This window comes from Galeopterus variegatus, unplaced genomic scaffold (assembly GCF_000696425.1).
Source record: "Galeopterus variegatus unplaced genomic scaffold, G_variegatus-3.0.2 Scaffold873, whole genome shotgun sequence".
In the NCBI taxonomy this organism is placed as follows: Eukaryota; Metazoa; Chordata; class Mammalia; order Dermoptera; family Cynocephalidae; genus Galeopterus; species Galeopterus variegatus.
The window spans coordinates 258,678-283,236 of NW_007726984.1; positions in this window are offsets into that span (position 1 = coordinate 258,678).

Consider the following 24,559-nt stretch of genomic DNA (forward strand, 5'->3'; position numbering starts at 1 on the left):
CGCCAGCCACAAAAAAAAAAAAAAAAAGAAAGAAAAAAAGAAAAACACTTATATTAGCCTACAGTTTGGCAAAATCATATCCAAAAAACATTGGCAATGCAGTACCTTGTAGAGCGTCAGTTGTTTACCCCGGTGACTGTGTGTCTCACTGGGAGTCAGGGCTGCCTCCCGCTGCCCAGCAACAGGAAAGCCTTTCATACCACATATTGCTAGCCCAGGAAAAGATCAAAATTCAAAATCTGAAGTATGGTTTCTACTGAATGTGTATCACTTTTGCACCATCACAAAGTCAAAAAATCGTATGTTGAACCATCATAAGTCAAGGACTGTCTCTATATTTGGAGACAGGGTCTTTAAAGAGGTAATTAAATGTGGTTACTAGGGTGGGCCCTAATCCAATACGACTTGCATTCTTTTAAGAAGAGATTAGCACTTCTTTGTGGGAGCTGATAAAAATAAATAAATAAACACACAAACAAACAAACAGGAGGGAGGAAAAAGACATAACAGTCAACAATTCCTTGAACTTGTTAAGACAAGTGAACAGATATGATGTTGATGACGGGGGGGTGGGGTGGAGAAGAGGTTGGAGAGGAAAGAAGGAAAAGAAGGAATTGGTAAAGGGACACGAAAATCAGCTACATTGTATATTGATAAATTAAAATTTAAAAAATAGTATTAAAAAAGTCAGAAGTGTTAAATAAAATAAGAAAATTAAATGGGGAAAAAAAGAAGAGATTAGGGAGATTAGGACACAGATACACACGGAGGAAAGACCATGTGAAGAGGGAGGGAAAATGGTCATGTATGAGCCAAGGAGAGAGGCCTCAGGCAAAACCAACCCTGCCTACACTTTGATCTCAGACTTCTTGTCTTCAGAATTGTGAGAAAATAGTTCAGTTGTTTAAGGCATGCAGCCCGTTGTACTTTGTCATGGCAACCCTAGCAAACTAATGCAAGGGATAAACAAAACAAAATTTATTTTCTTAGTTTCCTTGTAACCAGGGTGGCCATGTCTCAGCATTCTGGCCAAGGAGATATAAAAGTGGAAGTTTCTTAGTGGACCACTCAGTAAAATGCTCTAAAAGAGGTCAGAATCAGTTTCCATGTGTTGTTTGCTCTTTGCTCTTCTCTTTCTTCCTGTCTGGAATAGGAATATGAGGCTGACAGTGGAGTGGCCAACTTGAGAGTGTGAGGCAATAGCCAAGGATGGCCAAGTGGAAAGACAAAAGCCCTGGAGCTGATGGCATCACAGAGCCACTGTGCCACACTGGAACCCTCTAACTTCAGAATTCTTTCTGAATGTGAGCAAAACCTGTAATTGGTTTAGCCACTGCTTCCTCCCCCGCGCTTCAGTCTTCTATTACTGAATAGAATGCAATTCCTAAAGATACCCTAGATATCTAGTAATTTTTTTTTTAACCTTCTGAAAAAGACAACTGTGCTATGTTGGGTATAGTTGAAAAATCTAATTGGAAGCCTTGTGGAACAGAAAATTGCTTTATTTTCAACCATCTGCTTGGCCAGTCACCACTTTCTCATTTGTGAACGAATTTCAAATTCATTTAATAGTTAAGTTAGCTAAGGTGACTTTAAAAAAAATGCAGGCAACGATAACTACAAACGTACTGATTCAATATTATTCAAGAACTTTTGAAAGGAACTATAATTTAGTAGCCAGCACATTTAGATGTAAGGAAGTTCTTCACTGTGAATCATTGGGTTGGTTTTCAGAGTAGAATCATGGGATTTCTTTCCTTGGAAATTATCATATGTAGGCTTGCCTGATGCTTGATCTCTGTAACTCATTAGCTGTGTGGTCCGTGGACCAGCTGCAGATCTGCAAACTGTTACCAGTTAGCAAAGAGGTAGGAGATAAAGAACTTCTTCCTGAATATAAGTCAACTATATTACTAAGCACACTGTGTAGTTCAACTTACATTTTTTTCCCCCAGTGTCAAGACTTCTCAATGGAGGAAGCAGTGTGTTGGTTTACGTTCTGGTGCCATATCCTTATCTCATTGCAGATTGACATTTAGTAGAAATAAGACAGACACCTTGACTAGGTATAATCATCATCGTGAGAGATCTGATCGTCAATGCCTGCCCTCTGCAACTCACCAGCCAGTGAGTCCACTGAAAATCATATTTATATTAGGTCCAGACTGTGAGGACTTTTAGCCGCAACTAGCTGCATGAGAACTAGGCCGTGCTTCTGAGGGTCCCTAGAAAATTGTCTCATATTTGTTCAGGAAAAATTCACTCAAGTTGTTTTACCCTGGTCTGCTACCTAAGTCACCCTAGCACAGCCTCTGCTGCCGACATTCTCAGTGATGAAAGTAAAGCCCTTTATTACTTAGGATACATTTGGCTGCAAATAACAGAAGGTCGACCTAGCTGTATCTTAGCAATAAAGACTCTTAATTTTCTTACGTAACAAAGTCTGGAGGAAAGCGGTCCTAAGTTTGAAACTGGCTCAACAGTTATATGCAACTCAGGCTCTTTGCATCCTCAAGATACCCAGTACATTAATTCTTTGGCTTTGGTGTGGTGCATGGCCACAAATTCTTCACCACTCTTCCCATCAAGGAACTGGTCTTTGCCTCCTAGTCTTGAATCTGGGCTGCCCTGATTCCTCTTGAATCTGTGTAACTGCAGAGGCTGGGCCTTAAGAGATCTGCAGCTTCTGATGTTGCACACTGGAATGCTATCTCATGGAATCCTCCTGTCATACTGCGAGGAAGCCCAGACAGCCATGTATAGAAGACCACATGGAGGAGAACTGAAGCCCCTGACTAACAGCCACACCTGAGCTTCCAGCCAACAGCCACGTCAACTGCCAGCCATCTGAGTGACGTTGCTTTGTGTCATCCAGCTAAGCCAGCACTCCAGTTGACACCATACAGAGCAGAAAAACCACCCAAACGACCACAGAATCATGAGAAATAATATATTGTAGTTTTAAGACATTAAGTGATTTATTATGCGACAATAGATAACCAAAACACTTGGGAATAGATAATTGCCTATTCTTCCAATGTAAGTAGCAATTTGCAGAAGTCAAACAAAATAATTCTGATCTAATTTATTTTGCTGGGTTACGTCTTCACAAAGGTAGATGGGATGCCAATTAAAATATATGCAAGCATTATTCATCAGGGGTTTCCTATTTCTGAGATGAGAAGTGTGTGTGTGCACACGCATGTGTGTACACATTTGATATAAACCCAGTTCTCCATAATCATCTTCAGTATTGTAGTTCCCCAATTTTTTTTCCTTGACCCATTACACGAAGCTGACTGGAATTGTGCTAGAGCTCCTCCATGTAACTGGGAACCAACTAAGATTTTTACCAGAAAAGCCAGAACTAGAGCCAAGATTTCTAATTCTCAGCCTCATTCCTCTCTACTACTTTGCTTCTTAAAGAGCTTCTCTGTTTTCTGATTATGGTTATTACAGAAGGCTTCTCAGGGGTAACTCCAGCTACACGTGTCCAGCCATCTCTTTTCCTCTACCCAGTAACTGCATGCACTCTTAATTTTTATCTAGCTGCTTCCAAAGTAACAAATTCTTTTTTTTTTCCTTTTTGTCTTTTTTCGTGTCCGGCAATGGATCGCAACCCTCAGTGTCACGCCTGTACTGGACCGGAACAGGCAACGGGATCGCAACCCTCGGTGTTGCTCCCGCACCTCGCTCAGCCAGTGAGCGGGAACCGGTCTGTATGTGGGATCCGAACCCTCGGTGGGAGCGCCGCCGCGCTCCCAAGCGGCGCACTTATCCAGTGCGCCACTGGGTCGGCCCCCAAAGTAACAAATTCTGAAGCCAAATGAAAATAAATCTGAAATTTTGCAAGATCTGTATTTCTTCACGTTATTGTTCATACCAATGAAAGAAAATGGAGTTATAACCTGAACTTTCTCTAACTGGTATAACTGCTTGTATTAATCAGAGGTTTTAACACCTTCTGTTCTTCATGCATGTGTTCTGGATATAATCTCCCAAATGAACTATCATTTTATTTATTTAGCATTAATTCTTAAACATATATTCCTTTTGGTTTAGAGGGAAACAAAAACAAATTGATTACTATGTGCATGAGAGTCAGTTTTCCATTTCTCCATTTTCTTTTTGAGAAAATTTGACAATATGCTTAGAGACATACAATTGTAGTCTTTTGATGAAAGGCAGTTTCTGGCTTCTGCTGACTGAGTTTAATCTCACTAGAAAATTTAGAAATTTGGATTTCACATGTTAGCAAAACTGATTGTTCCTTAAAGCATTTGAAAAACTAGCGAGGGGAGTGGGGGTGGTGTTGGTGGAATCAGACAAATGGGATAGAGTACATGGCTCCTGGAATGGGCTTGAGAAATCTTTATTCACACAAGACCAAATGTGTATTTACTGAAAACAACACATGGAGAGGATAAGGAACTAGAACTTGCTTTGTTAAGCTAAAACTTGGAAATATTGTAATTGAAAATCCACCTGGTATGTTCAAAGCACATTATAAAAGCCTGTAGAGCAGTACCTAATTTCTCTTCTTTGGAGATAAGTCTGTACCTAGGTATTTTGCTGGGTTGGCTCAATGGTACCCAAATTAAGCCACAGTTTTGGTCTCATCCATGAAGTCTCTCTCTCACTCATTCTGTCTCTCTGTCTCTGTCACAGTCACACAAACACACGCACACACATGAAGTTTTAATGGATATTTTGGTAGGTTGAATAATGGCTCCAAATATGTTCATATTCTAATTCCTGAAACCTTTGACTGTAACCTTACATGGCAAAAGGGTCTTTGCAGATGTGATTAAGTTAAAGATCTTGAGATGGGGAGATTAGCCTGGATTATCGGGGTGGATTCTAAATACAATCACAAGTGTTCTTATAAAGGGGAGGCAGAGGGAGATTTGATACAGACAAAAGAAGAGAAGAAAGCGATGTGACCATGGAGGCAGAGACTGAAGGGTTGCAGGCACAAGCCAAGGAATGAAAGCAGCCACCAGAAACAGGAAGAGTCAAGGAATGGATCCTCCCCTAAGGCCTCCAGAGGGTGTGTGGCTCCACTGATACCTTGAGTTTGGCCCAGTGAAACTAGGTTTGGATTTTTGACCTCCAGAACTACGAGAGAATAAATTTTTATCGTTTTAAGCAACCAAGTTTGTGGTAATTTATTATAACAGCAATAGGAAATGAATACAAATGTAATGGATCTTCAAAAGTTCATGGAAAATGCATATTATGAGAAAACTATGCATGGATTGCAAAATTTTTTTGCACCCAAGTAAACTCAAAGTAACCTGTTATAACATGTCTGAACAGGATCTAGTTTGAGGCACTAAGAAGGAAAAGACATCAGTTTGAAAAGAGCCCCTATCAGAGCAACATGAATTCTGCTAAAACTGAAGCAAGAATAAACATCAAATTTATTTTATTTTTTATTTTTTATTTTTTTTTGTCTTTTTTTACTGACCGGTAACGGGATCGCAACCCTCGGTGTTGCGCCCGCTCTGCGCTCAGCCAGTGAGCGGGAACCGGTCTCCACATGGGATCCGAACCCTCGGCGGGAGCGCCACTGCGCTTCCAAGCAGCACACTCTCCAGTGCGCCACCGGGCCGGCCCAAACATCAAATTTATGGTGAAGCTGGGGTGGGAGAATGGTGAAATCATTGATGCCTTACTAAAAGGTTATAGGGACAATGCCCCAAAGAAACCAGCAGCTTACAAATGGATAACTCATTTTGAGAAGGGACGAGATGATGTTGAATTTGAAGCCCACAATGGCAGACCATCCACATCAATTTGCCAGGAAAAAATTAATCTTGTTCATACCCTAATTGAAGAGGATTGATGATTAACAGCAGAACCAATAGCCAACACCATAGACATCTCAACTGGTTCAGCTTACACTATTCTGCCTAAAAAATTACAGTTGAGCAAATGTCCCCCTCGATTGGTGCTGTGACAGTTAATTTTAGGTGTCAACTTGCCTAGATTAAGGAATACACAGAAACCCAGTAAAGCATTATATTTGGGTTTGTTTATGAGGGTGATTTCAGAAGAGTAAGTCTGAGTGGACTGGGTAGGAAAGATCCACCCTCAATAAGGGCGGGCACCATCCAATCCACTGGGGACCCCAAAAGAACAAAAGTAAAGACGAATCTCATGCTCTGTTTCTGCTGGGGCCTGCAGGTACTCTTCTCTCCTGTCCATGAATATCTGAACTTGACATTCCTCAGCCTTTCAGGCCTTTGGCCTTGAACTGAGAATCACACCATCAACGTTCCTGGTTCTGAGACTTCTGGATTCAGACTAAGCCATGCTACCTGCATCCAGTTTGCTGATGGTCTATTGTGGGACTCCTCAGCCTTCACAATCACATGAGCCAATTCTCTAATAAGTCCTGTCATATATTTATAGACATATACATTTATATTTATGTCTCTCTGGAGAACACTGACTAACACAGGTGCTAAAACTGTTGTTCCGAGATCAGCTACAGACAAGAGCAAAGTTTTCAAAGGAAATTTTAAACAAGTGGGATCAAGATCCTGAAGCATTTCTTCAAAGAATTGGAACAGGAGATGAAACATGGCTTTACCAGTATAATTCTCGAGACAAAACACAGTCAAAGCAATTGCAAGCAAGAGGTGGAAGTGGTCTAGTCAAAGCAAAAGTGGACTGGTCAAGAGCAAAGGTCATGGCAGTGGTTGTATGCGATGCTCAAGGCATTTTGCTTGTTGACTTTCTGGAGGGCCAAAGTACGATCACATCTGCTTATTATGAGAGTGTTTTGAGAAAGCCAAACCTTTAGCAGAAAAATGCCTGGGAAACCTTCACCAGAGAGTCCTTCTCTACCATGACAATGCTCCTGTTGATTCTCCTCATCAAACAAGGGCAATTTTGTGAGAGTTTTGATGAGAAATCATTAAGCATGCACATTACTGTCCTGATGTGGCTCCTTCTGAACATTTTTTTTGTTGTTGTTTTCTAACTTAAAAATATTTAAAGGCCACCCATTTTTCTTCAGTTAATAATGTAAAAAAAGACTGCATTGACATAGTTAAATTCCCAGTATCTTCAGCTCTTTTGGGATGGACTAAATGGCTGGTATTGTTGATTACAAAAGTGTCTTGAACTTGATGGAGTTTATGTTGAGAAGAAATGGCAACATATCCCCTAACCCCCCCGCACTGGAATAGAGGGTTGTTTCTTCAGTTGATGCCAGATGAAGTAGTTGGCTTGTGTTTACAGGTCATGTTGTAGGAAAAATACTTATCTTTAAACATTAGACTCCCCAACTGAAGTACTTAGGAATCAAGTCCCACCAAGGGAACTGCTGGTTCATATCTCCCTTCTCATATTCACTCCAGGCGTATGCTCACTGAGTGAAATAATGGGAAAAATTGCTCATGAGATTCAGATTGTCCTTTTTTTAAATCTCCCAAGTCAATAAGGCTGAATTTGCTTAAATAAACTAAATAATAATAGCTAACTGGTATATAGATTCACTATGTGCCAGATGCTTTTCTAATTGCTTATATTAACTTGTTTAATGCTCTATAGGCTAAGGTGCAGAGAGGTTAAGTAGTGTGCCTAGGATTATAGACTGGCAGGGCTGGGATTTGAATCCTGGCCTCCTGACACCAGAATCTTTGCTTTTAGCCACTATACTGTACTCTCTCAGTAAGTTAGCGAAAGAGATGATACTATTTCACCATGTAAACAATGTTAGCAGTGTTTATTTTTGGATGTTGGGATTACTAGTGATTATTATTTGCTTTAAAACATGTTTGTATTTTCTATTATTTTATTTTATTCCATTGATTTGGTTTATTTCGTTACTATTACTTTAGCGAAGAGCATAAATTGCTTTTATAATTTGAAAGCAAAACCCTACAAAATTAATATACTTTCATTTTGGAAATAAAGTAAGATTCAAAATTGTTATGTATGTTAGGTCTATCTATCTTTCTATCTAATATATACACATACAGGTGTAGATAGCCAAAACTAGAGGGGAATTATTTAAGAGAGTTTCACTTATTGTATTGTTGGCTTGGTATTATCACAGAATAGGAGAAGTAGTTTCTACAACACAGACAGATTATTGCAAGACGTGAATCAATACAGGTATATAATTGTTGCTCTTCCATGCTTGTCCCATCTGACATTGGTATCAAAATACATCAGCCTTCTTTGGCTCTGGCTTTTGATATCAGTGTGGGAGCCCTGGGATTTCTTGATGACACTCTTTGTAATTTAGGTATCAGATGTTTAAACAAAGCTGACGTATGTAAATCAGGAAGACCCCTTTATATATTGGAAAAGTTTATGATTTGACGTTACGTTAAGTGGAAAATGTGTAATGCAAAGTGGTAATAACAATATAATCTCAATTACGATGAAGAAAAAAATTATATATTCCATGGTTTTGTTTCCATGGTGGGATCATAGGTACAAGTTAGTTATTTTCTTCTTCATACTTTTAGGAGGACTACTACTAACAATGCATATTTTAAGAGGTAGAAATATTCTGTACTTTCTAAAATTTCTACAATGAGAATGCATCTTCTTTTATATAAAGAAAAAGAGTAAAATGACAAAATTATAGATATTTGAAAATCTCAACTTTTCAAGTCTTTTGTCCTATAAGGCTTCCGTGGGAGGCTGCCTAATAATGACATAGGTACCAATTTCAAAATCTGTGAATCCCTTAAGGATATTCTTCCCCAAAAGAAGCTTCCTTCTGTTTCATGTGGACTTTTTCATATACTTTCCATTCAGCTTGAGATGAAGAGAAATTCTTAGAAAACCTTTCTTTGCTTTTAACTTGAAGATAGTCTGCTATTTTCTAAGCATCTATTTTCATAACTTAGTCTGATGCTGTTAAATTAATATATATTTTATTCCCACATTCTTTTTCCAGTGACTTCTGTGGACATCAAGGCTAACCCACTCTGTACTACCTTTACTTATTTTTACCCCATTTCTTTAAATTGCCTGTTTTAATTTGTCTTTCATATAATGCATTTGAAATTATTTCTTTTCCCTTTCCAACCGCAGAACATTTTCTTGGGTTCAGTAAAATTGCTGCAATTTTGTACAATCTTCGATAACTCTCTTACTGGAAGAGCCATACAGTTAAGCTTCAGCCACGGCTTAAAGCTGCCACAGAGCTTTGTCTCTACCAGTTAAATAACCAAACTGTAGCACACTTGATGGGATTCTTCAGGCCCTCTGAATGACTGAATGTTGTTGCTACAGAGCTGACAGCCACTCAATGACTCAGAGAGATTGAAAAAAGGAGTGAATTGGCATTGGCAGCCAATTTAGTCACATGGCACACAGAGGAGATCCAAGAATGATTCTGTAGCTTTAAAATCACCTGCATCATTACTGTACACCCCACTTGTCTCACTGATTGTTTAAAAAATAGCAATTCCCTTTTCTGGATTTTCATCTTCACAACCTGGCAGTCTACAGTGGTATCGTTCCTCTTTCCACAACATTTTTTCTTAGGGGTTTCTCCCCTTCTTTGCTCTTACAAAAATCTACCTCTCTCCTAAGGATGCTGGTTCCCCTGCAGCCCTTCCTGGCTTATTTTCCCACTCCCCATGTGCCTTGGGCTTGTGAAAGATGGAGTAGTTACTGCATTGTTGCTGCCCTGCCCAGATTCCCTTTGCCCTCCAGTGCACCTATCCCTTCCCCTGGTTGCTCTAAGTGTAGGTCACCGACTGCTCACAACTGCCCCCTTCTGAGAATTGCCCTACGTCAGTGATTTTCAAAGTGTGGTGCCTGGACCAGCAGCAGAGCATCACCTGGGAATTTGTGTTATCAAGGCAAATTCTCAGACCCTACCCTAGAACTACTGAATCAGAAACTTGGGATTGGAGTCCAGCTGTCTATGTTTCTGAAGCACAGTAAAGTCTGACAATTATCGCCCTATGGTGAAAGGAAACCCAACCCAGAAATGACTGGGATGGTACATCTTCTTCCCAGGGTCTGCCTGCAGGCAATGGCTGTCTGATTCAGGGGGTACAAAAGGCTGCTAGCCCCTTCCCTTGATGGGGGATGACTTTGTGATGTCATTCAAGCTACAGAGCTTCTTGTGGGATCAGGCTGAGGCTGGAATTGAGGTAAACTTATATCTTGGCCAAACTTCTCCCCTGCCATATACTGCACCCTTATTCCCATAAGGGATGTTATGAGTTGAATTGTGTTTCCTGAAAAAAGATATGTTAAAGTCATAACCCCCAGTATCTCAGAATGTGCCCTTTTTTGGAAATAGATATAAGTTAAGGTGAGGTCATTAGAGCGGGGTGGGTCCTTAATCCAATATGATTGGTCTCCCTAGAAGGTGAAGATATAGGGGCACAGAGAGAGTACCTGGTGAAGATGGAGGCAGAGACTGGAGTGATGCATCTACAAATCATGGAACCCCAAGGAATGCTGGCCATCACCAGAAGCTAGGAGAGAGGCATGGAGCAGATTCTCCCACAGAGCCCTCAGAAGGAACCAACCCTGCAGACACCTGGATTTCAGACTTGTAGCCTCCAGAACTATGAGACAATAAAGTTCTCTTGTTTCAAGTCACCCAGTTTATGGTACTTTGCAGCAGCTCTGGGAAATGAATAAAAAGAGTTTAACCTGATCACTCTCCCTCACTGACCCTCTTGCACAAACATCCCTGCCTTGGGCTCTGCTTCCAGGGAAACTGACCTAAGACAATGGGAATCTTCTTTATTTCTCACTGGGATTTCTACCTGCTAAATAAATAATACCCTGTTCCTTTAAGTCTTGTGCCATTCAGCCTCACCATCTTCTCTCTGAACCTGTTCCTATTGTTAGTGCTTTATTAAAAACTAGCTGAACCCAGTGGGAGGCACTCGGGAAATCCCTTGTTTCTCTATCAACTGCCTTTCAACCCACTCAATTGCATTTCCCTGACTCTCCCCCAGTGGTATCTCAGACTCCCATAGATTTTCTGGTCACATGTGGTTAACAGAGAAGTTTTATTTTTGGGTTTTAAAAAGTCCCATCAATATTTGCATCTCTCTTTCAGTTCACAGCTGCCCCTCTCCTGTCATGGGTCTGCTCTGAGATTCTGCAAAATGGAAGTACAGAGGGGTGTGAGATTTTTTTCTTGTCCTCTACCCCCTCCCTTACTCTCTTTGCTGCCTCTGGCTCACCTAGGCCAGGGGGAGAAGGAATTAGAGATTTCTCAGCCTCAGCACTATTGGCATTTTGGGCTGCATAATTCTTTGTTGTGCTGTCCTGTACATTATAGGATGTTTAGCAGCATCTCTGGCTTTTACCCTCTAGTTACCAGTAGCAGGCCCCACCCTACCCACAGGTGTAACAACCAAAAATGCCTCCAAATATGGCAAATGTCTCTGGGGATGGGCAATGTTTTAGTTAACTGGTGCTGGTATCACCTGGCCATCAATCAGTGTCCTCTGTCAAGGAGGGGGCTTCTGTGGGTTCTTCAAACCCTCCCACCACTCAGCAGATTTCCTACTGCACCTTCCTTGCCAGGGAATGCCGTCCTCTGGCTGACCTCTTACACCCTCACCTCTGATGACACCTTCTACCCTGTTCTGCTGGGATTGCCTTTCCGCAGCAGGCAGTTCTCTTTGGCAGAGTCCTTTGAGAAGTCTCCTTCCCAGCTACTTCTACAGGGACAACTTGGCCCAGAATAAATACCCTGCTGGCTTCTGTCCTCTCCATGCCATTGCAGATAACAGTTTCAGACAACCACTCACCCTCACACGTCTCCAAGTAAGAATCAGGCAGGCAGCAGTCTTTGTCATTTTCCAACTCCAGGAGACAGGCATGAATATCTCCTAAGAATTCTCACCACACTTCGCTTAGACCGTTTTCATTTTCTATTACTGTGTAACAAATTACCACAAGCCTAGCAGCTTAAAACAACACATTTATTATTTCACGGCTTTTGTGGGACAGGAGTCCTGGTAGGAGTTAACTGAGTCCTCTGCTAAGGGTCCCACCCGGTTGAAATCAAGGTGTCAGCTGGGGCTCTGATTCTCATCTGAGAGTTAGGGTCCTCTTTCAAGTTCATTGCTTGTTGGCAGAACTCATTTCCTTGTGGCTGTATGACAGGTCCCTGTTTTCTTGCTAGCTGTCAATAGGGGTCCACTTCCAGTTTCTAGAGGCCACCTAAATTTCTTTGCCATGTGGCTCCTGTAGACAGTTCACAACATGGCTGTTTGTTTTCTTCCAGAGTGGCAAGAGTACATCTCAGACCATTAGACATCCTTTTAAGTGCTTACCTGATTAGGTCAGGCTTACCCAAGATAATCTTTCCTCTGATGAACTCAACTGACTAGGGACTTTAATTACATCTTCAAAAATCCCTTTATCATATAATGTAATATAATCATGGGAGTGACATCCCATGATATCTACAGGTCTCACCCGCACTCAAGGGAAGGAGATTACACAAGGGTATGGGGTCATTGGGGGCGGGGGTCATCTTAGAATTCTGCCAATCACCAGCCTCATGGGGCTACTAGGCCAAGAGGGACCCCTAACTTGGCTCGAGTGTAGTGACCATCAACCTCCTTTCTCCCCTGGAAAAGTGAGAGGAAATGCCATAATGTTTTCTTACAGAATGACAACTTTCTTTAACGATTTTTTTCTCTGAAAGAAATGCTTCATCTTCTCTTTTATAGCCTAGAGATGAGCAATCAGCTAAGGACCACAAGACTGGGTTTTGCCCACGTCTTGGCAAGTCCTACGTATAAGTGTCTGACACCACCACTCTTTTGAATCTGCAACCATTTATAACCCATTATCCATAGATTGGGGTCTCCACTGAAACTGAGACAACAGGAAATATCATTTAACGTCCTGTTAAATTAGTATCTCCTGACTGCCTGCTCACAGCACTCATCAAAATCTGCAACACCTGCCTCCAAGTCGCCTTCTCGTTTCCAGGTGGGGGCTAGTGGAGAAAGTCACACAGGCGGACAGGTAGTGTCCGTCATAACTTCACAACCACCGACCTCAGGTGGGTGCTCAGCACTTCCTGGACACTCCTCCCTGATTCTCTGGCCTGCTCGCTCTCCAACTCCCCACAAACTCCTTACACCTCCTGTGAAGGTTAATTCTAGGTGTCAACCTGATTAGAATAAGGAACGCTGAGAAACCTGGTAAAGCTATCTTTTTAGGTGTGCCCATGAGGGTGTTTCTGGAACAGATTAGCATGAGAGCCTGAGTGGACTGGGTGGGAAAGACCCACCCTCAATGTGAATGGGAACCATCCAGTCTGCTGGGGGTTCTGGAGAGAACAAAAAATGGAGAAAAAAGGTGAAGCTCTCTCTGTCCACTGGAGCTGGGATACACTCTTCTGTCCGTGGACATCAGAGCTCAAGATTTTGAATTCCAGGACTCACATCAAAGACACCAATGACTTCCCTGGTTTTGAGGCCTTCGGGCTTGGACTGAGCCACGCAACCAGCATTCAGTTTGCAGGTGGCCTATCATGGGACTTTTCTTCACAATCATGTGAGCTAATTCCCCTAATAAATCCCCTCTCATATATTTATAAACATATCCTATTGATTCTGTCTCTCTGGAGAACTCTAATATGCCTACCACTTCCCTTTCATATGCAGTATTCTTTGAGTACCTAATGCAGCATGCTAGGGTACAATGCTATGTGATATCTATGCACAGGATGTTATTAGAATATACAGGAGGCGGGGTACCTAACCCAGTGGTGGGGTTAGGGGTGGGGAGAATTAGGGGGAGACTTCCCAGATAGGGGTGATTTCTGAGCAGCTTTCATAGGTGAATAGTATTAGGTTAGATTCTGTATGTTGTCACTCTATGAGATGATTTCAGGATAGTGATTCTATACCAATCTAAATCCTGAGGTAGAGTTGGGATGGTTCTTCCAGAAGCAATCAATGGTTTCCAAGTTGTAGATGGCTCTATGCCTTTCAAGTGAGTGATGTCTGATTTTGCTCCATTTGGAAATTCAATTGCATGATAGAATGTGTGTGCACGAGGCCCCTCTTATGGACCACTTCAGATCCTTTCTCTCTCTACATGGACTCTGCCTGATTTCAGGTGCAAGCTGACAGCCCCTCATTCTTTGCCCATGCACACACTTCTCATCTCCAGCCCTGAAATTCCCTGTTGATTCCACCAAGCAACTCAATTCTCAATTCATGCCCAGCTAAGGGCAACCTGGAGGTGTGGAGGAGTTAATGCCCTAGGAAGTAAACTTTTTTTTTTTTTCCCTTTTTGTCTTTTTTACTGACCGGTAACGGGATCGCAACCCTCAATGTTGCGCCCGCACCGCGCTCAGCCAGTGAGCGGGAACCGGTTTCCACATGGGATCTGAACCCTCGGCGGGAGCGCCGCCGCACTCCTAAGCGGCGCACTCTCCAGTGCGCCACCGGGCCGGCCCTAGGAAGTAAACTTTTAACTAACAGAGAGTTGGAGAAAATGGATAAATTCTACTCCTATTTCCCCACGATGAGAAGCAGTTGAATGACTTCTTGGGGGCAAAGTCCTGTAGACTGAACAACCAGCAGCAGTCAGCAGTGGTCAGTTTCATAATGCATCCCAGTATTGGTTCTCCTTCTTTTTTGCCTTGCTCCTCCTTTCCTTCACTCCTGCTCCCTGGGATTGAACTTCCTAATAATATAGTATCACATAACCTTCTGCCTTAGGCTCTGCCTTCTGAGGAACCCAGACTAAGACAGTATGCATATTTAATTAAGATATGGATAAATGTGTGGGCTCTGAGGTCATTAAAATGAGGCTTCAATCCTATCAAGTTAGCTACTTAACCTCTTCATGCCTCAGTTTTATGGTCTGTAAAAAGTGGAATAATGCCTACTTCAGGGTGTTGTATTAAGGGAGATTTATGTAGTACCAGACACATTACAAATTCAAATATTAGCTATTATCATTATTACTTTGTACCCATGCCAATTTGGAGCAGAGTAAATAGCCCTGAATGTTAAGATGCTGATGATATGAAAAGCACTTTGTCCTTTTCCGAGGGGCTCATGTTATCACATTCAGTCTTTACCAATCCTGTGAACTAGACAGATGAATATTGAGCCTTGATTTAGCATCTGCTTCTAGACACTTTGGCTTGCAGAGTGTAGACAGTTTAATGAGAGAAAAGGCAGGGTTAAGGATATGAGTATCTGGCTGCACGTGCAGAAGCTCCTCTGGGATGGATCCAGCTACTTTTGCTTGGTCCTGTCCCTCTTGCTCTTGTTGATTTCTACTTCTTGCTGCTCCTGGGGGTTTGTGTCCCTTCCTAAGCTCTTTCATAGTGTCCCCCAAATGGTTCCCAATATATTGGGCTGCTCACAGAAGGTAATTTGATGAGGACAGAGTGGCATTGCTCCCAGAACTTCCTCAAAGACAGGAATTTCCAGTTATACCTCCCTGTTCATATTGGAGAACTTGAACTGGGAAAAGAAATCACTTTAAAAGCGAATCATGAAATGCTTTGGCTTCAATTCTTAAGTGAAGCTAAATAACAAGAATTCATTGAAGGTTTTAAAGGGAAATTCCTGTAGTGTTGATTTGTTGGGTTTTGGCATGTCTCTGCTTTTGGAATTACCCCAATGTAAACCTTTAAGTAATTTTCTATTTGTAGAATTCTGTCATAGCCCACGTTTTCCTTTTCCAACTGGTGCTTTCCTCCGATGAAGCATTCAGTAAGATGTAACTAAAGAAAATCATCATTTGACCAGAATTACTACAATGTGCTTGTAATAAAAGGACAGTGTTTAAAAATAGTATTAAAACTTAAGTTTCCTGGGCCAGCCCGGTGGCACACTGCTACAGTGCGCCACTTGGGAGCGTGGTGGCGCTCCCGCCGAGGGTTCGGATCCCACATACAGACCGGTTCCCGCTCACTGGCTGAGCGAGGTGCGGGAGCAACACCGAGGGTTGCGATCCCGTTGCCGGTCACGAAAAAAGACAAAAAGGAAAAAACAAACAAACAAACAAACAAAAAAACTTAAGTTTCCTAAAGTGGCTTTTCCAACATAACGAAACATCATTTGCAAAATAGTGAGTAAAGATACACTGACTGGCTTGAGCTCTTTTTTGTTTAATGTTGAATAATTCTGTACACTTCAAGGCCAAATTTTCTTCACTTAGCTTAATTGTCAGTTAGATGAATTGAAAATAGCATGCTACTAATTCCAACTTATTTTGCTTTGATATAGTCAAAATTCATGCAGTGGGGAAAAAAAAGGAGGTCAGACTATGATCTGACAACTTTTTCTTTTTTATTATTCATATTTTGCTATAATTGCTAACATTTAGCGAACTGTCCAACTAAATTACAAATAAAGTACACAGTTGATATTTTTTTCATAAAAGGAAAATATGAACTCCAGTATAATTTCAAAGAATAAAAAAAGATGTACTTGTATGGTTAATTTCTGTGTTTTCTGTGAAGAAACACCATATATGGCTTATTATTTAGCTTAACCTTTGTACACAGGTTTTATTATTTAGCTAACCTTTGTACATAGGTTTTATTATTTAGCTTAACCTTTGTAAATAGGTTTAAGTTGATTCTGTTTCATTTGAAACTTATTTTCTTGAATCTAACTGCCCAGTTTTGAATTACTCTTCTCGGAGACCAATCAGCTTATATTATTCTCAACAAGACTGACTTTCCTCAAGCCATCAGGAAATCCGGTAGTGTTTGTTTCTTTTCATATGTAATAAGTGCCATTTTTCTGTTCAAAATGGCTCTCATAGATGTCCATGGATCTGCTATTAATAAAATAAGCTCAGAATTGTTCGTGGTAAGAACTGATTTTACAAAACCCATTATACCATGTGGCACAGATGCTTGTGAACTTCTTTCCCTTTGAAAGGGAATTATTTTAGAAGTTGGGTTGTTGTCTGTCTGGGCAGCTTCGGTCCTGTTGGGCCCTGGGACAATGCTTGAGTTAGGACTTAAAAGCAGACAAAAGACGCAACCATCTCTCTGATGTAAAGTGTATGTGTGTGTGTGTGTGTGTGTGTGTGTGTGTGTGTGTGTGTATGAACCTCAGTTTTTTGATTGGCAAAATGGAGGCAATTCTACCTACTTCACTGGGTTTTTGAGGTGGGTTAAAATGAGGCAATTTAAAGAAGGCTATTTTACATGTTTTAAAGATGAGAGTGGTGGAAAAGTGGGAAGAGATCAACATGAGAATTAAGTTAGTGGCCTCTACTCCCAGAACATATCTATTCACTGCCTTGCTTTTCTTTAACATGGGGATAATGATACTGACCTACTTCACAAGGTTGATGAGAACATCTAATTACTGTTGGTAAAACACTTTGAAAACATTGAATGCTATCTATGAAAATGCTAAATAACAACTTCCTGATGTTGTTGAAAGGATTAATTAGGGGATGTTTGCTTGGAACCTTGATCTCCTAATGAAAGATGTTTCTCCTGTTGCTATTTTTAACTATTATTTTGTTCTATCATTTTGTTTGCTTTTTCTTTTTTAAAATTTCTGTTATTTTGTGCTATAATTTATTGGTTAGTAAGTATCACATTTGGCAAGTTTTTAAGTGTTTCCAGACGGAGTTTTGATAATTTTTCTTTGAGAGAGCGTATGGATCTCATATTGTAAAATATTTTGCCCGGTGTCATCCAACTGAATTGATCATGCTGTCACTCTCAGCTTCCTAGATGTTCTCACTCAAGCCTCTTTTACAGTCTGTTTCACATATTACTATCCATAGTGATCGTTTTAGAATTCTCTAACTCCTCCTCTATTTCTCTGACCATTTTTTGCACCAATTACAAAAAAAAATTTCTTAAGGAGCTTTCGAAAAATGTCATCTTCCCTTTAAAAATTACTGAGAATTAGGACTTGCTTATAAATGAAAGCTGTCAGTTTCATTTTCCATACTTAAATTTGTAGATATACAGGCTTACACTTCTGCTTTATTCTTTTAATTCTATGGGTGGCAAAAGGAACTGCTTTTGGAACATCCTTATCCCAAAGGAGATTTGATGAAATCTGAGTTTCATTTCTTTATAATGGATATAATTGCTCCAAATCATTTTGCAGTTTCCAATACATTGTGAGTAATAACTATGTCAGTCAAAGAAACCTAGGTGATTTCAGAAGCTGAAGAATTCATTTAAAGGACATCGGGCAGCTCACAGAATCTGTGGGGAAGCTAAAAGCTGAGAGCAATGCCCGAATCATGCTGCAGAAGTGCCTCCCCTGGACACCAGCTTGCACGGTCGATATCCCTGACATTGGTGTGCCAGGGGCTGCCACCATCACTGCTATCACAGCTACCTCTGAAAATCAGATGTTGCTGCTGCCACCACCAACACCCATCTCCACAGTAAATGTGGGCAGTCTCTCCTCTAAAGTCTGAAGGGGATGCATCTGATGAATGGAGCCTGCTGAAGTGTCTGCCAGCCACAGGAAGGCTGAGAAATCCAGAGCCTAGCACTTTCTGCTGGATAGTGGGAAATGGGCTCTGCCTTAGGAATAGGGATGGGACTGGGGAGGAATGTGCTTCAAGCATTGGAAAGAGGTTCAGATGCTGGCTAGCCGAAAAGAATGACAAATGACAATTTGTCACCCATGACAATAATAGAACTAGTCTGTAAATATGTGCATTTGATTCCTTATACTTCCTCCTGGAATAAATATTGAGATGTTTTTAATGTTAAAGATATATCTTCTTTACTTTTTCTGCTTAAAAAAATTGCATTCTCCTCAGAATAAAAATTTTCATTATTAATCTCAATGCTCTTTAATAAATGTTCTCACATTTTTTTACACATTTTTAAAAAAACATTTCCTTTTAATATAGCATTAAAAGTCCTCTTCATTGAATATTTTGAAAATAATTATCAGAAAAGCCAGTAAGGAAGAACAATGGATATCTTTATTATTATTTGTCATCATTTTTGCTTGTTTGTTTTTTATTCCTTCAGTTTGTATCAGCAAAAGATAGCAATTGGTGCCCAGGCTATGCCAGAATTTTAACCAGCTCCGTTTTAACTGATTGCATCATTGTGGTTTTAACTCCCACTGGCTTTTTCTCTAAATCTAATTACTGATTTCATGGTTCTCCACATCACTGATGATGAAAGCTTTTTTTCCTTTTTTTTCTGTGAGTGCAGTGTCTGGCTCTACCAAAACCATGACAATATGTTGGTGACTTTTGCAAACCAGTAATGCCATTTGTAAAGTTTACCAACGATATTCCTGAGGCAATTTACCCCAGTTTCTAGAGTTCTCATTTGAAACAGATTTTGGATTCTATCAATGTCAAAGTTGCCAATGTTTTAATATAAATGTACTGGACAAGGTAGCCATGTTTACCGCCACCAAAAATGGATTACTGTCTTCCAGTTTGTATATTTGCTGCTCACCTCTCCTAGAAGATTGAGAAAGAAATTTTGGTTTTGTTTTAATCTAATGGGAAGGGGGTGCAAAAAAATCTTTCAACTGGTTCTTAATGATTTTTCATTAGCATTTAACAATTCATCTGCACCCAGTAGTATTTGTTAGATAGTATATCCAGATAAGTTCTGCTGAACTCTCTTCATGAGACAAGTATGCTTTGTAAAACTGAAAAGCCAAATTTGGTTGGGGTATAAATATTAAAGATTTTTTTTCCAATTGCTTCCCTAACTGTGCTAGGTAAAATCTTTCTTTCCCTTCTCTTACCTATATCTCAAGGAGATCCCAGAGTTTTTTCCCTCTAAGTTAATTAAAAGCAAAGCAAGATGAAAACAGTCTAGTCCTGTTCAAAGCTTCAATTTCTCATTCAATTTAATGCTCATTTCTCCTCTTCCTTTTGACCCAAAGGACACGAAGTCATGAGAGTAGCATGGTCTGCTCTCCCACTTTCTGCTCCCATTGTGTTCTGTCCTCCTTCCCTTCCAGCTCTTCTGGTGATGGTGATGGGGACAAAGGGACAGACATAACTTTGTGAAGCTGGGTATGTGACTGTGATTCTCTGTTGGAAGTTGAAGGCTTCTGTGCAGCCATGTCCAGACGCTGGTTCTCTTGGTGGGGAAGGGTGCATGTGTGTTTTTTGGCAGACCCAATAGAGGTCTTTGTATATTTCATGACTCGGAATGTCCACTTATGCTGCAATTTCACTTATCTTGCATAGGGGAAGCTTCCATGGGGAGGGGAAGGAAAAGCCACAGAAATCCTTACTAGAGGATTTCAAACATTTCTTTAAATTTTCCACCCGCAGTTGTCTGCTAATATGAATTGAGAGAAAAGAGAGAAATGGGGTGGAGACTAGAGTGATGAGTTTGCAGAACTATTTCACGCCCTTCTTGAGAATAAATAATAGACACCAAGCAGTTGTCTTCCCTCTAGTTGTATTCAGCTCTCTTTAGTATGAGGGGTTCTTATCCTTAGTTTGGGATTCTAGTTGCTAAATCCATTACAATAGAAGTCCCACTCGATATCATGTTGCACAAGTAATTTTATTTGAGCTCCCCAAAAGTAGACTCTGAGGCAAGTTTATTTGAAACGTGATTCCAGGAAATAAAGCAGGTAAATAAGGCAAGGAAGGTAGGCTAGCCAATAAAGGGCTTATCAGGGAGAGGCAATTGGGATCCAGACCGTCTGGGAGCCCACTGACAGATCGTAGAATGCTTCTCAGAATCATCGTATTACAATATCACAAGGGAAGAGGAAAGTAGACTATTTATTTATTGACTCCCATCCTTCATTGGCCTAGGACCTGGGGCATTAGCTCCCTGGCATTTCTGCCCCAGATCTCCTTTGGAGATGCTCAAGCAGAGGGTCTTAATGCAGGTGGCCATCAGTGAGTATAGAAGTAACTGCTGAAGCTGCTGGTGATTTCCAGGGTAAGCTGAGAGTCTATGGCAGTGAACTGATAGCATGTGCTACAGAAGGACAAAAGACAGGATGGCAGGGTCCTTTGCCAGGTTGCTTTCTCTTTCAAATTCACATGGTGTTCTTCATCCCCAGCCCACTGGTTACAAGCACAGGCTCTGGAGTCAAACTCTCTTTTTGAATCCTGGCTCTGTGCCTATTAGTTCTGTGTAATCTTGGAAAAATTACTGAAACTTGTGCCTCAGTTTGTTATCTGTAGAGTTGGGTAATAATACTACCCCCCTCTCAGGGCTCGTGTAAGGACCAGGTCAGCGTAAAAAGCTAGGACAGTGCCTGGCATGCAGTGAGTACTCAAAGAACATTAGCTGTTGTTACTATAGTGGATGGGGAAGCACTGACAAACTAGAGTTTCTTGCCTTTTAAAAACTTTTTAGAATTAGCTATTGAGATTCTAGGTTGGGTTCTCGGTCTTTTTTCCTGCCTTCCTTCCTTTTGTTCACATTGTTGGATGCATGTCTTCCTTCCTCCTCCTCCCATCCTCTTCCTCTAAAATCATTATTTGCCTCCGTTGCATTGTAACAGCACTGATTTTACTTGTCTCAGGCAAGGACAAAGCATGAGGGAATACGTCAGACGATTTGCTAAAGACTGTTGGAAACAGACATGGTATTAGTGTCGTGGTGTGACAGAGAGCGATGATCTCCTCTTGGCTATGGGCTCAAGCACTAACTCAATGCAATTTGGTTCAACCCAAATATTCATTGAGCACCAGCTGTTTTTCAGGCTCTGTCCTAGGCACTTGGGACATAGCAGTCACAAAACAGAAAAAAAAAAATCTCTGCATGTTTTGTTGGCATTAGCCCCTTTAGGTGGAAAAAACAAATGAATCAAAAAAATTGTAATGATCCTTCTAACCATCAAGAGATGAGGGATGCTCCACCCTTGCTTTTCACTGATACTCACTATGTACAACTCAAGTGATTAAGTGCCGAGTTAAGGGACTTTGAGTACTTGATGGAATAAACTGGGGCTATTACAGGTCACCGAGTGAAGCCTCAATTTGAAGATGTTTGGCTTGCAGATCAATAACTCATAAGTATGATATGGCTCTGAAAAAGTTACAATCTGTGATCTGTGAGGGTATTGTGGCCTGGGAGGCCTTAATAGACATGTAGGAGGTATGTTGGATAGTCTGACTGAAAGGACTTAGTAGGATTCTTGAAGTAGCTATGCTGGGCCCCTCTGGGATTCTACAATCCATCGTGGCCATATGGGGGCTGTGTACCTATGATGGATAGGTGTATAATTAATCTTTTAAAAGGCATATTAAATGGTCTTTTATTGGTAATACATTTTAATTTCAGAACAGATACATGCTGGTTTGATCTAAAACACAAAATTCTTTTCTTTCCAGAAGAATGTATTGTAACAAGGTCCAGCTATTGATTCAATAAATATTGATCACCTACTACGTGTGAGGCCCTATATTAAAATATATATTCTCCCCATCTATCTATATGTACACATACACACACATATATGAATCTGTATATAGAGAGAACATATATACAAAATGAGTGGTAGCTATTTAGTACAGTGAACTTACGAAATAAGTTAAAACATATCATTGCTCATGTGATAATCATACAACAGATTACACAAGGCAGAAATGACTACCTCATAAAATTATTTAACTCTTCTTGCTTGGGTTTTGGTTCCCCATCTAGAATCTGAGCTTTTCTGAGCTGGACTGTATAGCAGACTCTCTCTCACCCCCCCCCCCATTACCATTTAACAGTAATTAGCAGAGAAATGCTGCCAGGCATCAAACAGGTGCAGACGTTTAGCTGAGAGCAGGGTTACATTGCTCTAAAAGCCACTGCCTCTTCCATAATTTTTGAAGGTAGTATGTTGACAGGAGGGGACACTGATGAAAAGGTAGGCACTCAGTGCTTCCGAGAAAGTTTGACGTGCCTGTAAATCACCTGGGGATCTTGTTAAAGGGTAGATTCTGAATCGGTAGGTCTGGGGCAGGGCCTGAGATTCTGCATGTAACAAGCTCCGACGTGATGCTGAGGCTGTTGGGCCGTGAACCGCACTTGGCGGGAGCAAGGTTTTATGTAACAGCAGCATCAGAGATCAGATCCTTACAAACATAGATAAAGGAGGCAGGACGCAACCCCATCCCAAGAGAGAGCCCCACCTGCGAGAGCCCAGCCCCGCTCCCTTCTCTCGTCCCCCAGTGCGGGGCTGTCTGAGCCGGAGCCAGTCACAGCGAGCGCGGCCACCAGGTGGGGCGGGACCTCTCCAACCGCGCCCCCTGGAGACTCGGCAGACCGGTTTTACCTGTCCTGGTCTGGAGGAGGCTACCGACCCAGCTCCAGACAATCGGAGGCTGCAAGTGCCCTTCCCTCCTCCCGCCCACCCGCTTCCAGTCGCCCTCTTCGTTTTTCCACCTGACACTCCGGAGCCGCAGAGCTAGTGCTCAGCACGGCAGCTGGTGCAGCGCCGTCTCCGGCGCCGCGTGTGAGACTGTGCAACCCCAAACACAAACAGCAGCCACCGGCATGTGTTACGAGACGCTCCAGTTGGATGACTGCGGAACCCAAACAGACCAAATGGGAGGCGAGAAGGGAAAGCGATTGGCCTGATGCGGTTGGAGCGGCGGCTCGTGCTACACTCCCTTTGCCAGTTAGCGTCGTGGGCGTTTGTTGCTGTGTTAATTGCAGTTCTTCCCGGAGTCGGAGGCGAGAACAGCCCTCGTGGAACCGTTTCAAGGGGAACGTTCCACCAGGAAGAAAACAACTGCCTCCCTTCCCAGCTGGGGAGGGATTCCACCAGGCAGCTCGGGCAGCCGTGGCCGGCGGGACACCGGGCGGGGCAGGAAAGGGACACTCACCGTGCTTGGCACCGTGCCTGGCTGCCCGCAGAGCAGGACGAAGAGCGGACCTGTTGGCTTCTGCCTGGGGCGAGTGGGAGAGCGCGCTTTTCCATTTTCCTGGTGGTTGTCTCTAAGAGTTCTTGGAACTCCCGGGGCGGAGGTGGGGCGCGGAAGGTGATGGGCCCCGAAGGCTCAGAGCCATCAGGCACAAACGCCAGATGGGGCTGCAGAGTGTTAAGTACGTGGCCCTACCCAGGCCATGACCTGGCTCCAAATCTTGTCCCTGTGCTCCTCATCGAACATGTGACCTCGGGCAAGTTCTACTTTCTGAACTCCAGTAGTCTCATACTTACCTCACAAGGTAGTGAAAAGAGAATACACTTACGTGGGATTGACTGTGTTATCAGGATTCTTCTAAACAATTCTCACAATAACCTTAGAAAGAGGTGCTTTTTAAATTGCCATTTCACAGATGGGAAAGTGGAGTCCAAGAGATGTTCATGAACGTGCCCAAGGTCTCACAGCTGGTGAGTGGTAGAGCCAGGCTTGGAAACAAGGTGGTCTAGCTCCAAAGTCCATGTGCTAACCACAGCGCTAAACTGCATTTTAAATGATAACGTGTATGTGAAGTACCTGGAAAGTAACAGGGTGGTAGCTGTTATTGCTTCCATTACTTTAGGACACAAACATCAGACTGATCCTAGCTAAGATGTAATGAACTCACTGCGGATTTACATGAAAAGTGGCGCGGGGGGGGGGGGGGGGGGCGGGGGATTATGGTAAATGCCAGGGGATTATGGTAAATGCCTCAAAG